This window comes from Diceros bicornis, chromosome 3 (assembly GCF_020826845.1).
Source record: "Diceros bicornis minor isolate mBicDic1 chromosome 3, mDicBic1.mat.cur, whole genome shotgun sequence".
Classification (NCBI taxonomy): Eukaryota; Metazoa; Chordata; class Mammalia; order Perissodactyla; family Rhinocerotidae; genus Diceros; species Diceros bicornis.
Genome location: NC_080742.1, coordinates 72,720,367 through 72,736,938, shown reverse-complemented (window position 1 = coordinate 72,736,938; position 16,572 = coordinate 72,720,367). Strand labels below are relative to the sequence as shown.

The following is a 16,572-nucleotide window of genomic DNA, read 5'->3' as shown; positions in this document are numbered from 1 at the left end:
ATTAGATGAGTATTAAATGAAAATGTGGAGATGCAGTGTCTGAATTTCCCTGAGGCAGGGAATATCTTTGCATCAAAACAAAGTAACTGGATGTACAAGTAATTGGTTGGATTCGTAATTCATTGACAGTATGTATCAGAAGTTACTTAATGCAACCTGAGGGAGGTTTATATTACCCCAAGCCACAGCCTGTTGAATTGGATGAAAGTCGAGAAGCCTTGCTTACCAAATACGTGTGCGGCATGAATCTAGTGGCAATAGTGGAGGTAGTCTAACTGGACCTTGACTCAGAATATTTTAACAAGTATGGGACCTCAAGTATGGGATGTTACATTTGATCTTGCAAGACTCAACGTCCAAGTCCTGGAGTCAGAGTCTTGCAAGATGAAATCTTGCCCTGAATCTTAAAAGATGAAATGTAAGGGGCTTTATTTGCATCGTGTAATAAAAGAAAAGCCAAAAGTCTGTGTTCAGGGTAAAGGAAATGTGGCTCAGGAAAGTAATTTCTGTAAAAAGATGTAGTTTTTAAAATAGTAAGCTCGGCTTTGGTTTTGGTAAGTGTACTATGGCACTGTACATGTTAACATAAGGAAAACAAACTGGGTGAGGAGCTCTCCTTACTATATTTGCAACTTTTGTGTAAATTTGATATTTTTCTAAAGTAAGTGTATTTAAAAAAAGTGATCATAATATGTGGCCAGTTGAGTAAAAGGCACATTTAAGCTGTGTTATGGAAATAGTGTGACTCTAATGAAGCAGAGAGTATCCCATTGTATTCTACGTGAGGATTGTGTTCTCTTCTGGGCACCACATATTAGTAAAAAGATGTGGACAAATTGAGGATTATCAGGTTTAAAACATATCATATGTAGGTTACTTGAAGGAACTGGAGATGTTTAGCCTGGAGATGGATTGCGCTTGTGTTGTATGTGGGCCAAAGAGTAAAACTAGGACTAAGAGAGAAACTGAAGTGGGCAAGATTTAAGCTAATATCATCGGAGTTTGGTTGCACTGCCCAAATCCAGAATGGGCTGGTGAGTGCATGCAGCATCACTGGCGGCCAGATGCTGGCTGCACTTAACAATCCCTTGGGAGGCATATAGCACAAACAGGTCCCAGAGCTCTGCCCCGGACTTAGTGAATCAAAATTTCAGAATCTGTACTTTTAAAAGCTCCTCAGATGATTCTTTTACAACTGGTAGAGATGATTACTTGCTAGGATTGTTACCGAGAGAGATACAAGTATTGAAGAGGTGGTTGGACTGAGTGACCAGGGGTTTTCTATTCTTTTGGTAGTATTTCCAGCTCGTATTTACTTGTGAGACTGTATCCAACTTGTCTTACCCTCAGTGCAGTGTTAAGATTTGTGATATTAGTAATGTGTTTATGGAGACTACATTCATGGTTAACATTTGGCGAGTTATCCTTTCCCAGGTGGCATACAGTTAGTACTCAATACAGTCTTCAATGAATAAGTACATTTTGTTGCAAAAATAAATAAGGTAAAAAAATTTTTTTTCCCACAAGTCTTTTTTTATGATATTTTTGTATACTTGGCTATGACTAAAAATGCTGGTAGTCTCTACTATTAATTATTACATTTTTGTAGTATTTTTTATGGCTTACCAAAAATACCTAGCTTTTGTCTTCCAACATCGGTCGCTTTGTGGTAAACAGTGCAAATATTACTACCCACAGATTACATAATTAGAAACTAAAGCTCACATGACTTGTCTAGTGTTAGATGCTTGGTGTGAGCATCTAAGTTAAATGTGAATTCAGATTTTGGGACTGTTTCTGGTATGCCATATTTGTTTTGCAGTTGCCATTTTGAGTATAACCGTGCCAGGTACTGCGCGAAGCACTTCAAAAAATATTTTTATTCTTTAGAATAAATCTTTCGAGCAGAATTATTCCCATCGTAGAGATGAGTTAAGTGACTTGTGTCCAAAGCTGTATAGCTAATTAATAGCAGAGCTCACTCGTTGTGCTAAACCTTATTAAAAGCATATTCTTAGGTTCCACCCAACACCTATTGAATCAGAATTCCTGGAGATGGAGCATCTGAATTTGGAACTTGCATCTGGTTGATTTTTGATTCACACTATTATTTGAGAAACATATTGACTTAGAACTTCTAGAATATATGTTCTGTGAAGGAACCATTTCTGTCCTGGTTACCACTGTATCCCCAGTATGTAGCACAGAAACACATTCAACAAATACTGTTGATTAAGTGAGTATTTCAGCACTTATTGCTCTATGTGGAAACTGTATCTTTTATTCTCTATTATTTTCCCATAATTCTATTTTCCAAAAGTATTGTTTCCATATTGCTGTGGAAGTTCTTTTAATTGTGACGGTTCTCAATTTCATGATTTTGTATTTCCTCAAAGATGGCAGATACTTCAGAAGCATGGTTGGGCTTTTATGTTTTTTCAGCCTAGTATTCTATGATTCTTGGATCTTTCTTGGCTTCTTACGTCTTTTGAAGTCTATTTTTTCAGAAATGTTATGTATTGTTGGCTATATACACATGTTTTCGACTATTAATCTATCGGTGATTTTCTCGTTTATTAGATTTAGTTGACTTTAGCTGTGAGGGCCATTTCTAACCATGGAGATTTATTTCTTTATTTCTTTATTTATTATATTATACACACACACACACACAAACTCTAATAAATATGTATTGCCAATTAAATTGAAAATAGATCTTCATGCTCTGGAGATACAAGTTCCCACAAAGTCTGTTTGCTATTTTTTAGCTTGGTAAATACTATATTTCTTTAATAATTGTGTGAATAGCTTTTTCTGTCTTGGTTGTAGGTTTAAGTTTTCTACAAACAGTTCAGAGTTATCTGTTCTCGTATTGACTGTACCTTCAGATATTTGGTCTACTTACATCTCTTTGATACCTGGAATCTTAGTATGTGACTCAGGATATTTCTTTTTTTCCCACCTTATTTGACCGAAAACATTTCTTCAAGGTACGTTCATTATTTTAAAAGGTAAAGAATTTCAACAAGATCATGGCAGGATTGGATCTTTCTGGATGTTTATGTGTGGTGCCCACTTGGGTGTGTGTGCATGTGTGTCTTTGTGTGTCTTTGTTTGTTTTAATGTTTACTGTGAATACTATTCAATCTGTTATGTAGAAGGATATACTGTGAAGATAGTGATTTTATATGACTGTACAATTTCTATCATGTCTTTTTTTATATGATATCTTTGGTTTAAATACAGGCTTATGAAGTAAATAATAAAGAAGAAATCTGTTTCTGAAACTTCATCAATCTTTTTCCTCATAATTAGGAAAAAAAAAAAACAGCCTCAAGCATCTAAACCACCTAACTAGGCAGATGTGATGGTAGAGAAGGACTGGATCAGGAAAAGAGAAATGGCAGGTAGAATACATAGCATCCTAATAAAAGCTAGCAGTTACAGTCTTGATAATTTCATGGTTTCTAATTGTTAGATTCTGCTGTATCTTTTGTTTTTAATTAAAGTTTTCTTTTTGCCTTTCAAGTGTTTTTAATTCCTCAGTGTCTGGAGGAAGACATAAAATGGACACTCATTCTACTTGCTTTTTTTTTTTTTTTTTTCCTGGTCTTACCTGGCTTTTTCTCCTTTTTCTTTCTAGCCATATCTTTTTTGCTTGTTTTTTGTTTTTTCAGTTTAGGAAACTGCAGCTGATCCTGCAGATGGGTAAACATAGGTTTGTTGCAATGTGTTACTTTCCAAGTTGTTCTTCCCACTGTATATCTGCTCTGTTTCACAAAATTCAGATGGACTTCATCCAAATATAATCAATGACAGTGTGATTTATCATGCATATGTGGAAAAGTAAATGGCCTTTCTTTTGGCGATTTCCAGGAGATGGTATATAATTGCTTACTAGCTGCTTTCAGCATAACAAACTTGCAAGTTATTGTGCAAAAAATGGATATTGGAGCTTCCCCCCCCCTTTTTTGTGGGTTGGCTTTATTCACAGCTTTTCAGAAAGGATGTATAGTCTTATCCCATTTGTTTATGTTCTTTCCTGGTTCTAAAGACTGGATGAGAGTTAGAGGTATTTAGTCTTTAAAAAATTACCAAACAAGTATTGAAATTAGTCTTGCCCTGACAATCACCATTTGCTTTTCAGATTTTGTCTTTGTTAATGAGACAAATGAGAATTTCTTCACTAAACTAAAAATTATTTTCAGGGTTTATTTTCAAATTTCATGTAAAAGCAAAAATTACTCATTTTCATCTCAAAATATTGAGCTCCAATTTTGGCCCTTTTATTGCATACTTTTACTTAAAATGTATTTTTAAATTCTGGGATTCAGAAGTTTTCTACTTTATTACTTTAAGAACACTTTATTTTTTTGCTGGGGAAGTTTCACCTTGAGCTAACATCTATTGCCAGTCTTCCTCTATTTGCTGAGGAAGAGTTGCCCTGAGCTAACATCTATTGCCAATCTTTCTCTTTTTTTGTATATGAGCTGCCACCACAGCATGGCCACTGACAGATGAGTAGTGTAGGTCCGTGCCCGGGAACTGAACCTGGGCTGCCGAAGTAGAGTGTGCCAAACTTAACCACTAGGCCACTGGGGCTGGCCCTAAGAACATTTATTTATTTTTTTGGTGAGGAAGATTAGCCCTAAGGCAATATCTGTTGCCAATCCTCCTCTTTTTGCTGAGAAAGATTGGCCCTGGGCTAGCATCCGTGCCCATCTTCCTCTACTTTGTATGTGGGACACCTGCCACAGCATGGCTAGATAAGCGGGGCACAGGTCTGCACCCGGGATCCAAACCTGCGAACCCCAGGCTACCGAAGCAGAGTACGCGAACTTAACCACCATGCCATCGGGCCGGCCCCTAAGAACACTTTTTAATAGAAGTAATATATGTTTATGTTAGAGAGTTTTACAAATATTAAAGTTTCTATAATCCTAAAACTGTTCTTAAAAAGTCAATTCTTTTTTAAAAAGAAGAAAACAAATATCACTTATAATTCCAACACCTATAAACAACTCCTTTTAGCAGTTTAGTTTTTCTCTTTTGTACATGTGAAACTAGAATCAATTTTTTTCATATTATATCATGAGCATTCTTTAGTAGCAAATATTCTCCATAAACAGTTTTAAATAGCTGTGTAATAGACCATTTTATGCCTGTATCTAAATTTTAATTTCCTTCTTGTTAGACACTTACGCTTTCTCCATTTTTAATTATTAAAATAATAAATGCTGAAATGATCATGTATATTCTTAAATTGGTTCATCTTTGATAAATTTCTGCAAGTGGTATTTCTGAGTGATAGGAGCTGAACATTGTTTCAACTCTTGATACAGGTTACCAAATTGCCCTCAAGAAAAATAATAACAATTCATGCTACTAAAACATTTTTTTCATACACACTTGGTATTGTCATAAAATGCCAACTGTTAGATTCACTTGTTTCTACTTTACCGTTAGTGAAGTTTAACATTTGGGTATTGGTCATTCATATTTCTTTGTGAATTACCTATTTATATCTTTTGTCCATTTTTCCATTTGGATATTTATCTTTTAAATACTGATGTATAAATGTTCTTTATACACTAAGAAGACTACTAATCCTTTATTATGCTGCAATTATTTTGATTTTTTTTTTTGCTTTGTGCATTTTTGTAAGTTTCCTTACCTCTGATACTCATCCATTTCCTGTTTTAGTAGAATGAAAGACATGTTCATACCCAAGTAGAGACTGCATCCCATTTTATTTCCTTTGGATTTATTTTCTTGTTCATAAATCGTGGGTGACAGTGGTTTGCATCATACTTCTCCCTCTCTCTCCTCATTCCAGCTACCACCCTTCTTGGATTAGTAGCTCCATGAGTAGAATATGTTGGTGTAACTCATGTCATTGCTGTGGGCCTGTTTCCCCCTCTGAAGGGTAAAGATGACCTTGAAAGCTCCCTCCAATTGTTCACAGTCTGGGAGAGTTAACTTGTTTCTTTATACTTCTGCTTTCATTTGCCTTGCATGCTCTCACATCTCCAAAATGTAAAGAACAAAAAAGGAGCATGGCTTGATACCGTAGTTCCAGGACAAATCTCCAGACTGTGTTTTTTAAATTTTTATACACATTCATGTAATAACAAAACAAAACAACCAAAAAAAAAAGTCTGTACATCTAACTTCCTAGTCCAGAACACCAAGGAACTTGATTTCAGCAATCAGCTTTTTCCCAAGGAGACTGAGAATATCTGCCCTAGCTTCCCAGAAGCAGCAATCGGTTTGATTTCATTCCTTCACCTACCTTCTTTCCCTGACATTATACCTGCCTCCTAATATTTATTTAAAAATTAAGTGCAGTTGTTTAATGGTTGGTTTGTGAAAACTGAGAGCCTTTTAAGGCATTTGCTTTGTTTAATGTAATTACCTTACTTTTGTACAATTAATATGCACAGCCTGAGCGTTACTTAGTCTTGTGTGTGCAGGCTAGAGGAAAAGGGCTGGGCGGATCTGCATTTAAATATTTTGATGAAAATTTCTTTATCATTTTACTTGGGAATAGAAAGTTATTTTTCATATTCCAAGGGATGTTTGACCTGTCAAAATCGCTTTTAAACTTTGAAATAACGCCATGGAAAAGGCTTGTTTTTTTCCTAGTGAATTGATGAACACTAAGTAAACCAAGATTGGCAGCCTCTGGCAGAAGGGTAGAAAAAAAGGTCAACACATTCATAGATGAAATCCAGTAACCAGTAATGAGAAATGAGGTTTTAAATTAGCATTGAGCTCTGCGGATCACGTATTTGTTATTTTTGATATTAGCTGTTTTATTTCACATCACATTTTCTTAAGTTCTCGGGACGGCAGTTTGAGATTCCTGTTTCTGTTTAGAGCAGCTTGCTTTGTGCCGCCTGTCAGCGTGTTTTGTGGGTTGCCTACCTTCTTGATGGCGTCCATTTTCCAATGAAGACCGGATAATTCATAGATTGTAGAATTTTGTTGCTTGAAGATAGCTGAGGAAATCGTTTGGTTTGAGCATTTTCCTCCTCTTTCTTCCTGTATTTTTAGAAGAAACCGGTATGCTGAGTTTGTCAAGCCTGTGTAGCAAATTTGTGGCAGAGGGCAGGGCTAGACCTCTATCTGCTAACTGGTACCTTCTCTTTTCCTCTACATCTACATTCTTATAAAAGGATATTGTGTCTTGACTGTGGGCTGTGGGTGAGTAGACTTAGTGCAGGTCTCCACTTTGGCCAGTGATCTGGAAATTTAACCCAAGAGAGATAACCACAAGAGCAGAAGCACATGTGGTTTACCTCAGTATGGCATTCTCTAAGCCCCAACCCCAGTGAGAGAGGGCTTAATTTAGGGTTACCATGCTGCAAACGTAGGGCCTTGCCTTATCTGAAATGCTTATTTTTGTGCTGTGCCACAGTCTTTTTATTCTTTGGCCTGACACCACAATTCAAAAGAGTTGAGACACATCTGGGAGTGTTTATAACTATCAGGCTATCTATAAGAAGGTCTTGGTTCTTTAAATAAATTCACAGTCAGCAAAGCCTTCTCCTCCTTCAGGGAAAATGCCAAATTAGTGCCTTGAGGATCTCTGAGTAGTAGCCCTGCTGCAGCTTTCTGATGGGTCAGCCCTTTGGTCAGAGATTACATTTTGTAAGATTACTCCTTAATAAGGGAAATGCTCTTTAACTTTAAGTGTCTTTCTTAAGGAAGTTACTTAGTTTCATTTATTTTACTTTCAATTATCTTGTCACCTTAAGTTTAAGTAACATTTCTTTGAAAAACTGTAGTTTAGTTATTTACCTCTTTAGGTAAATGGTTATCTTATGTGAATTTGGTTTTTTTTTTTTTTTTTGGTAGCAGAAAGTTCTTCCTAATTTTAGAGTTAAAAATTTCCTCTATTACCTTGAGCATTGTTCAATTTTTAAAAGTTTTCAGTGGTAAATAATCCCATTTCCCTGACTCTCTATGACCCTGACAGAGTCATGAAGTTTTGTGTTTATTTAAATGTCACTCTTAAGTCAAATGCATTTCCTCTGCTCATCTTCTGTCAGATTTACTCAATTGACCTTTTTATCATTGAACTTCTGTTTTTAAAGCTTTTTGTCTTGTCTTTGGTTTCAGGGGTGAGATCTTGAGAGGAATCACATATATCCTTGTCAGTGCACTTCAAATGGGTGCTAGTCTCATCTTGGTATATTAAAAGCTTTTCTCTCCAGTAGTCAAAAAATGGATAGAATAAGCTCTTGAAAAGCATAAAGCAAGCATTAAATGGGTAAAATATGTAAGACTATGACTAGCTAAGATTGTCACTGATCATCTGTTTCTTAGTACATTTTTGGTTTAACTTATATAATTACCTTTATATTAGTCATTTTCAAAATATATATTGAAGGGCCTGTTTTCTTTTGATTCCCCATAAAACACGCTAAAGTCATAGTCCCTACTATTGAACACTTTACAGTTGAAAAAAATATTCATTTTTGTCACTGAAGGTACCTCTAGGTTGGAGAATCTTGTTTTCAGAAGATCATTGGGAGGAGCATTCTTTGGCATACAAATCCAGGTTAGTGATGGTAGTTTTATTTAAAAGTCATTGAGCTGGTGAGGTAAGATTCGTTGTCTTGAAGGATAGCTATTTGAAAAAAATTTCAAGCTGTTTAGGAGATGCCTTCTATTTTTAGCTGAGGGGATAATATCAAATTTATATGCATTAATCCCATCAACCTTCAACCATCTACTGTGTGTGAGGTGCTATGCAGATGCCCTCCACGTGCGTGGATCCTACCTTGCTCTTAAGTACTTGATATTCTATTAGGGGTTAAGGCACATTCCCAGGGTTCCTAGCCATGATGTGAGGAAAGGACCATGATGAGTGCTAAAAGAGAAAAAGAGATGGTTTCAGCGAGAAACTGATGAGTTACAATTTACATCCGAGGTTCTTAATCTGGACTGAATTCAATGAATGTGTGAACTCAGATGGGAAGACATTGCACTTTTATTTTCACTAACCTCTAACTGAAATTTAACATTTACTTATATTATGAATGTAGACAATAAACCACAGTAGTGCTAGCAGTATCTGTGGCTTTATCACCAATAAAAATACACATATTTTTGTATCACGTGTTTTATTGCAGCTATCTTGAAATACTGTTTATGTTCATGAATCACACTGAAACTATAGTACTTTTAAATCCTTCATTACGTCTTATTAATGAGTTATTAAAGATGCACATAAATTGCTATAGCACAAATTTGTACCTAAAAATATTTTTGTAACTGTATTTCAGTAAAAACTGTTTTCCTTTGTAATCCTATGAATTTAACTTGATGCATTTAAAAGCGTTATCCTGAGAAGAGATTCATAGACTTGACCAGACTGCCAAAAGTTTCATTGTACAAAAATGGTTAGAAATCTCTGACTTAGGACTTGTGAACTTCATCACAGAAGACAGAGTTTAAGCATAGGGGGAAAAAACAGAAAAAATTTTGTTTCTATTTGGATTGGAATTCCAGATCTAACACCTTTTATGTATGTGACTCCTGGAACTTAAACTTACTGCACTTCATTTTCTTCATCTGTAAAGCAGAGATAATAATGAACCTACCTCCCAGGATTGTTGGTGATTAAATCAGTTAATGAATTTAAATTGCTAAGCACAGTGTTAAATGTGAGCTATCATTATTAGTACCTGGAGCACTGCTTTCCCAAAAGTATCTGCCATTGTTTTTTTTTTGCACAACTCAGCACTTAATTCATTTTCTCATGTGTATTGCTTTCTAATAAGCTCTTTCGGATCAGGAAACCATGGCTTATACAGTACTGAGCATATATCGACACTAAATTATTCAATTTTTTTGAGTTGAACAGTTTATCTAATTAAACATTAATCTAAGTGCTAATCAGGCACTGTCTCATGTCTTGGAAATATGAAGATGAATAAGGCAAGATCCCTGACCCCAGAGTCCACAGCCTTATGAGAAGAGAGAGATGTATAAGCAGTTGATTATTAAAATTGACCTGGCCCATTGCACTGTCTTGGGATAGGTAGGGGATGACTGAGACCATGTCACTCTTTTCAAGTTTTCTCTTTTGGTGTTGAGCAAACCTAGAGGACTTGGATATGCTGGCACCTACCTCCAAATGGAACTATTATGTACATAGAAATTGACATTATGTGGATGTCTCATGAAACTGTGAAAATAATATTAAAATATTTACAATGCCTGGCACACATGTTTCAAATGGTAACTTTTCCTTTGGCCCATATGAAACTGCCAATGACTGTTTTCGATGTGCTGAGAAAGGCAGCTTCTTATGAATAAACCTAGTAGTATCCAAAGCAGCAGTACTTAATTCTACTTGTTACCTCCCATGGGTGGTTTTCCATGGCAGTGATCTTATAAACATCTAGTTAACAGTCAGAATCTAGGTGATTTCCCTTTTAGGAACATAACAGGAGGGAGATCATTTTTAGGGGCATACTGGGAGATCGCAAAGGTTCCACATGTATATCCCTGTGGGAAGTATCATCAGATACAGTCTTATAGTACCTTAAACTTTATTTACTGTCTAGGTGTATTTAAGAATATACATTTTTAACAGAAAGAATACTGTTTTTATGTGTTTTTAGTTTTGTTTCCAAATGTTTGGCATGTCCTCTCAAATCACATTTAGAACTTGAACCTAAGAGTGTTATTTAATTTAATGAGATTATGTTTTCACTATGGCATACATTTATTGTCTTTAAAACAGTCTACTCTAGACTGACTCCTTAGGCGTGAGTGAGACCTTCATTCAGCATGACACTTGTATTTATTTTGTTTCTGCTCAGCCAGCATTTGAGTGTCCACTGCTCCAAAATTGGGGAGAAATCATGAAGTGGTTAAGTCAAGCATAATGTTTAGGAAACATTATTTTAGTGATTGTAGTTTTCTATTATAACTCTCCTTTTTGAGCAAGCTCTTTCTATTTTGAGATGGTTTGTAAGTGCTTTGATTTTTTAGATTACAACAGATAGAGGAAATTTTTCTTTCTCCAATGGCCTTAATCTCTACATGATTTCTGATGACGCAGTGATGATTTTCTGCTTTTGTGATTTTTTTCAGTCTCCTTAGAATATATATTTAATCCTTTATATACTGCTGAGATTTTAGCTTGACTACTTGAGTTTTCTCTTAAAATTTCTGTGTCACATAGAGGAATTTAATTCCCATCCTAGCTTATCTTCTGCTTATAAAATTATATGCACATCTGATGGTTTAGCATGCACAGAAGCTGTTAAACCAGTGGTGATTACAGATGGACATGTAGGGTCCTTCAAGAGATGAGGTATTAAATATACTTAACCTCTGTTCCATGCATGTTGGGAAGAAAAATGGAAAGGAGCCTTCCCCCCCTCTCTCTGCTTGGTAGGTTTTGTTTTTTAAATTGGCTTCATTGCGTGCTCCTTTGCACTCACAGATGATAGGTATGGTGTGAACTTGGCCCCTCTTCTTTCCTTAGGTTAGTCGGAGAGAGGAGATGATTTGAGCAAGCTAGGGAGCAGAGAGGAAGGGCTATGTGTGGGGGCTTCCAGCTCGCTCCCTCCATGCAGAGCTCTATGTATCAGGCTGGCCGCCTCTCTCTCCCAGTCCCTTCTCCTTCCTTCCTCCTCCCCTTCCTGTTTTCCTTTTCCCCCTCCTCCTTCCTCTTCTTTATAGAGCTCTCTGCAAAGTCAGGCTGGACCCCCAGGGCCCTTTGAAGTGACTGGTAGCTCTGGTTGCCTCCTCCCACACTTGAAGAACCCTGGCTTGCCTGTGGCTGTCAGCAAATATACAAAAGGGGCTGAGTCCATATAACATGGTGGGATTTACATCTTGGCTTTTCCTTCACTTAGCTCTTCAGAATTGTGTACACTTGTATAAGGTGGCAGTCTCTGAAAGTTTTATTATTGAAATAATAAGTAGGAAGTGATTATTGTAAATGCAGCAGGGCTGGAGGAGAAAGCAGGATAGAATCCCCTATGACCTTAAATTGTTGGCCAGATTATCTCGGACTGAAAACGGGTTTGTTTCATTGTTTCTGTTCACTGTTATGCCAAACCAGTTGACAGTCAGGGTTCCTGGCTCCCACGTGGTCTCTGGGAGGCAGTCGGTGGTCAGTGCTTCAGCTTCTCTGCTCCAGTGTTTGCTCCTTCCTTCAAGTCTTGTGATGCTCAGATTATATATGGACCTGTTGGATCAGTTCCTTGCCAACTCTTCTACCTTTACGTGTTAGTCTATTTAGGCTGCTGTAACAAAACACCATAGACTGGGTGACTTACAGACAACAGAAATTTCTCACAGGTCTGGAGGCTGAGAAGTCCAAGATCATGGTTCTGGCAGATCCAGTGTGGTGGTTGGCAAGGACCTACTTTCTGGTTCATAAATGGTGCCTTCTCACTGTGTGCTTACGTGGTGGAAGGGCCTAGGGGCTCTGTGGGGTCTCTCTTATAACAGCACTTATCCCATTCACGATGGCTTTACCCTCATGACTTTAAGTACCTCCTAAAGGCCCCACCTTCTAATGCTATAACATTGAGGGTTAGAATTTCAATATACAAATTTTGGGGGGACACAAACATTCAAATCATAGCACCTTATTTCACTCAATTTCTTCATACATACTTAACTAGTTAGCAGTGGGAAAAAAACAAAACAAAACTGTGATTCCTTGAAGATAATATACACTTCTTGCTTTTCATTATCCTGTGCCCTGTTTAGAAGGCTGTTGCCATCCTTATCTACCCGGGGAACTCTACCTGTCCTGTAAGACTGAGCTCACTGGTTACATCCTCCAGGTAACTTTCCCTAGTCTGCCTCCCTCCTCCTCTCCCTCTCTCTTCCCTCCTTCTACTTGTCCCCTCCCTCCTCCTCTCTGGCTTCTCACCCCATTCCGTGATTTTCCGTGTCAAACAATTTCTAGATATATAGGAATATAACAGAGAAGGTTGATATGAAGTTCTTTGAGTAGTCAGATTAAAATGTAATGGTTGAATTGCATAATGATAATCAGATAAACTACACATATAAACTTTCTACCTTAATAAACTCTAAATGTGTGTTTTTTAATGTAAAGAATGTGGAATAGATTATTGTTGTGCTGAGATAATCATTATTTCAGTATTTTCTTCCCAGTAATTTTGCTACATGGGGAAAATGATTATGCCCTCTCCAGGGTGCATTCTTAAATTCAAGGTCTGTTAGCTAAAAGATGAGAGGGATGGAAAGATTTCAGTTGCTAAATGCTGAAAGATTTCAGTTGCCAAGAAGATTTTCTGCAGTAGAATGTTGTTTACTCTCCCTAATCTTAAAGCTATTTCATTATTACTATTAGCTTTTGAGTATGGAAGTTAGTTATTACCTTTTAATTTCCAAGATAACTTCTAGGTAGAAAATCTAAGCAGTATTATCTGTTAAGCCATTCATAGTCAATATGCATTGGGAGAAAAAGATTCTGCCACTTTTTTAATGTCACTGTGGCTTATAATATTTGTAAAAGTTTTTACGTCGTCTTATCCATTTAATGTTTTTGTTTATTCAAAATTTTAAAACTTAACAAGAACTATTTATGGTCTTTTTGTCTTCATACCTTCAGTTTACACATTTCTGAAGTTGCCAGACTTTTGAAGCATTCCTACTAAATATCTGTCATCTTTGCTTGTTTGGTGGGACCAAACTGTGAAGAGGAAAAAACTTCTTAATTGGGTTCTGACAAACCTATTTCATAAATTAACACGAAATGGTAAAAAGTGATAGATAATGCCATATATGAAAATAAGCTGGAATAAGTCATCCTGAATTCAAAAGTATGAATGTGAAGAACAGATAATGTTAGGAAAGATTATTCACACTACAAGAAGAGTTTTTATTTTGCCATGTAACTCATTATAAAGTTCCCTTAAGTGGCAAATTTTATAGGTATATTGAAAATCAGATGTAATCCAAGTGTGTTAGAGATTGTCAACATTTGAAATTTTATTTTCTGTTCTAGCAGCATGAAAGACACGTTCACATTCCAAGTAGAGACTAAACTCCATTTTATTTTCTTTGGACCCTGAGTGACCATAGACTCACACTACTTCAGATCAGGTTTTTCCCTCCAAATGAGTTTGCTGCAAATTTAGGAAAAAAAATTCTTAGTTCTTCCTGTTGAGTTGTGTATAAAAGATTATGCATCTTAGTAAAATCTAGGGGAACATAATCATCTGTTGTTCAAGTTTGTTAGGGCCAGAGTGGATGACTTTAAGCTTCGATGGTATCTTACTAAGAGCAGATAATGTGGAATTATTTTACTTTGGAACTTCGCGCTACAGTTGGTTTTTGTAGTTGTACAACCTGCTTTCTTTCTGTCACAGATTGTGTGAGAGTGTTTAAGCCTTGCACTATGGAGAATTTGACCATAGCAGGTGAGTATAGCTGGCTTTGTCCATGAGAAAGCAGCTCTTTGTTTAAAAGCAGGACTATACACTCCAGATCTTACTCAAAGGAGTATGAACTCAGTTTGAACTGCAGGTGGGCCACACAGGTGGCCTTGGTACACAGACCTGGAATGATGCTGATATTTCCTAGGCATAGGTGTATGGAAGAGAGAATCTCTCCATGTCTTTCAAGTATAGGGAGAACAATATCTGCTTTTAAATCGCAAGGCGCAGAAATCCTGTGTGACTTATAGAGGAGCCAAACTTGGATTCATGTGGTTTGTCCACAGGCTCAAGTCACCCCCAACCAGTTTGGCTCTGGAGGGAGAAACTTGTGCAAGAGGCAGGATTATGAGGCCTAACCAATGCTAACTGGAGACAGTGGACAGTTCAATAATGTCTGCTCACTAAAGAGTAACGTCATGTCACTGGAGAGAACTCCTATGCTCTTCAATACTGGGACGATGAAAATGGACATAGACGTTAAGAGGGTTTTATATATGATGGAAGAGATCATGAACCTCAAATAAAACCTGATAACAGAGGCAGTCATCATTGCAAAGAAAGAAGTAGGGCCTCAAATGCCATTCTCAGAGGAGATTGCATACATAGGTAGACTCTTCCAGTACTCAGACTTGGTAAATATGTAGTGCCAAAGTTAGTTCTTGATGGGAATATTTAGGTTCACAGATCATAGATTCAGAACAACTGCCACGGACTGACTGACTGACATCTTGACAAAGCTAAAACCAAAGCTTTTTTTTATGCCAATCTTTCTCTATTTTGTATGTGGGTTGCTGCCACAGCATGGCTTGATGAGTGGTGTAGGTCTGCGCCTGGGATGTGAACCTGTGAACTCCAGGCTGCTGAAGTGAAGTGTGCTGAACTTAACCACTATGCTGCCAGGCCGGCCCTGGTTTACCTTTTTAAACTTATACTTCTCAATCTTTGCTGTAGTCTTTGTGGAATATATTTTTGCCTGAGATAATTTATCTAATGCTCTCTGAGTCTGGGTATTTAATTCTGTAGCTAATAGCCACACAGAATAAACTTATGAGAAAGAGAAAGAAGTAAACATGATAATAACAAAAATAAAATAGAAATTTAAAATAGTAAAGAAATAAAACTAAAATCTGGTTATAGAAGACGACCTATGAGACAAATGCTACCAAGATTGATTTAAAAAAATGCACAAATAAACACAACTAGGAATATAAAATGAGATTTAAGTACAAATAGAACACTTTTTTAAAAAAATCATAAAATTGATAAAATTCCAGTAAATTTGGAAACTTAGGTGATACTTTTTTTGGAAAACAAAATTGACTCAATAGAGTCAATAGAAAACTTGAATGAACTATTGTCCATTAAGGTAGTGAAGTGATAATCAAGTCTACCAAAAGAGTCTGGGCTCAAGTAGTTGTACCTGACCAGTCAGGAAAGATAATTTCTAATTTTTAAGAACTATTTCAGAAATTTTGGAAAATATAAAAATAGAAAACTAAAAGATCAGTCTCATTTTACATGGATGTGAAAATCCTTAGTAAAATATTAGTAAGTAAAACTCAGTGGTATACATTATGAAGTATTTTTTATCCTGTGAGTAGTGTGAATGATTCAATATTAGAAAAACTATTATTACCTACTGCGTTGAGAGAGAAGAAAAAAATCGTGATTATATTAATATAACAGAAATGGCATTTAATAAAATTCAACATCTGTTTATGATAAAAATATTCAAGATAAAGACTAGCACTAGAAAGAAACTTCTTGAATATCTGTCAGAAATTTACAGAAAATATCATAATCATGAAGATTTTGAAATTTTCAAATGAAAATCAGGAATAAGACAAGGATAGCTGTCATCACTTACTGTTCAATATTGTAATGTAAGTCCCAGTCAATGCAATAAGAAAAACAAGAGTCATTAAACTTGTAAAAGTAAAGATAAACTCCATATTTGCAGATAGTATATTTTCTACCTAGACAATTTCAAGAGGACCTATAGAGAAACTAGTAAAATTAATGACTTCTGCAAGATTGCTGGATAAAAACTAGACAGACTTAGAGAAATCTGTAGCAGTTTTATTAAATAATTCATTAGAGAATGGCAGTAGGAAAAAATTCA

At 36.2% G+C, this 16,572-nt stretch overlaps 1 protein-coding gene across 6 annotated transcripts in view; it reads left to right on the top strand.

The window, feature by feature from the left end:
• The window catches only part of CADPS2 (calcium dependent secretion activator 2), a 495,178-nt gene that overhangs the window by 119,994 nt on the left and 358,612 nt on the right, over positions 1-16,572 (top strand). The window lies entirely within an intron of this gene.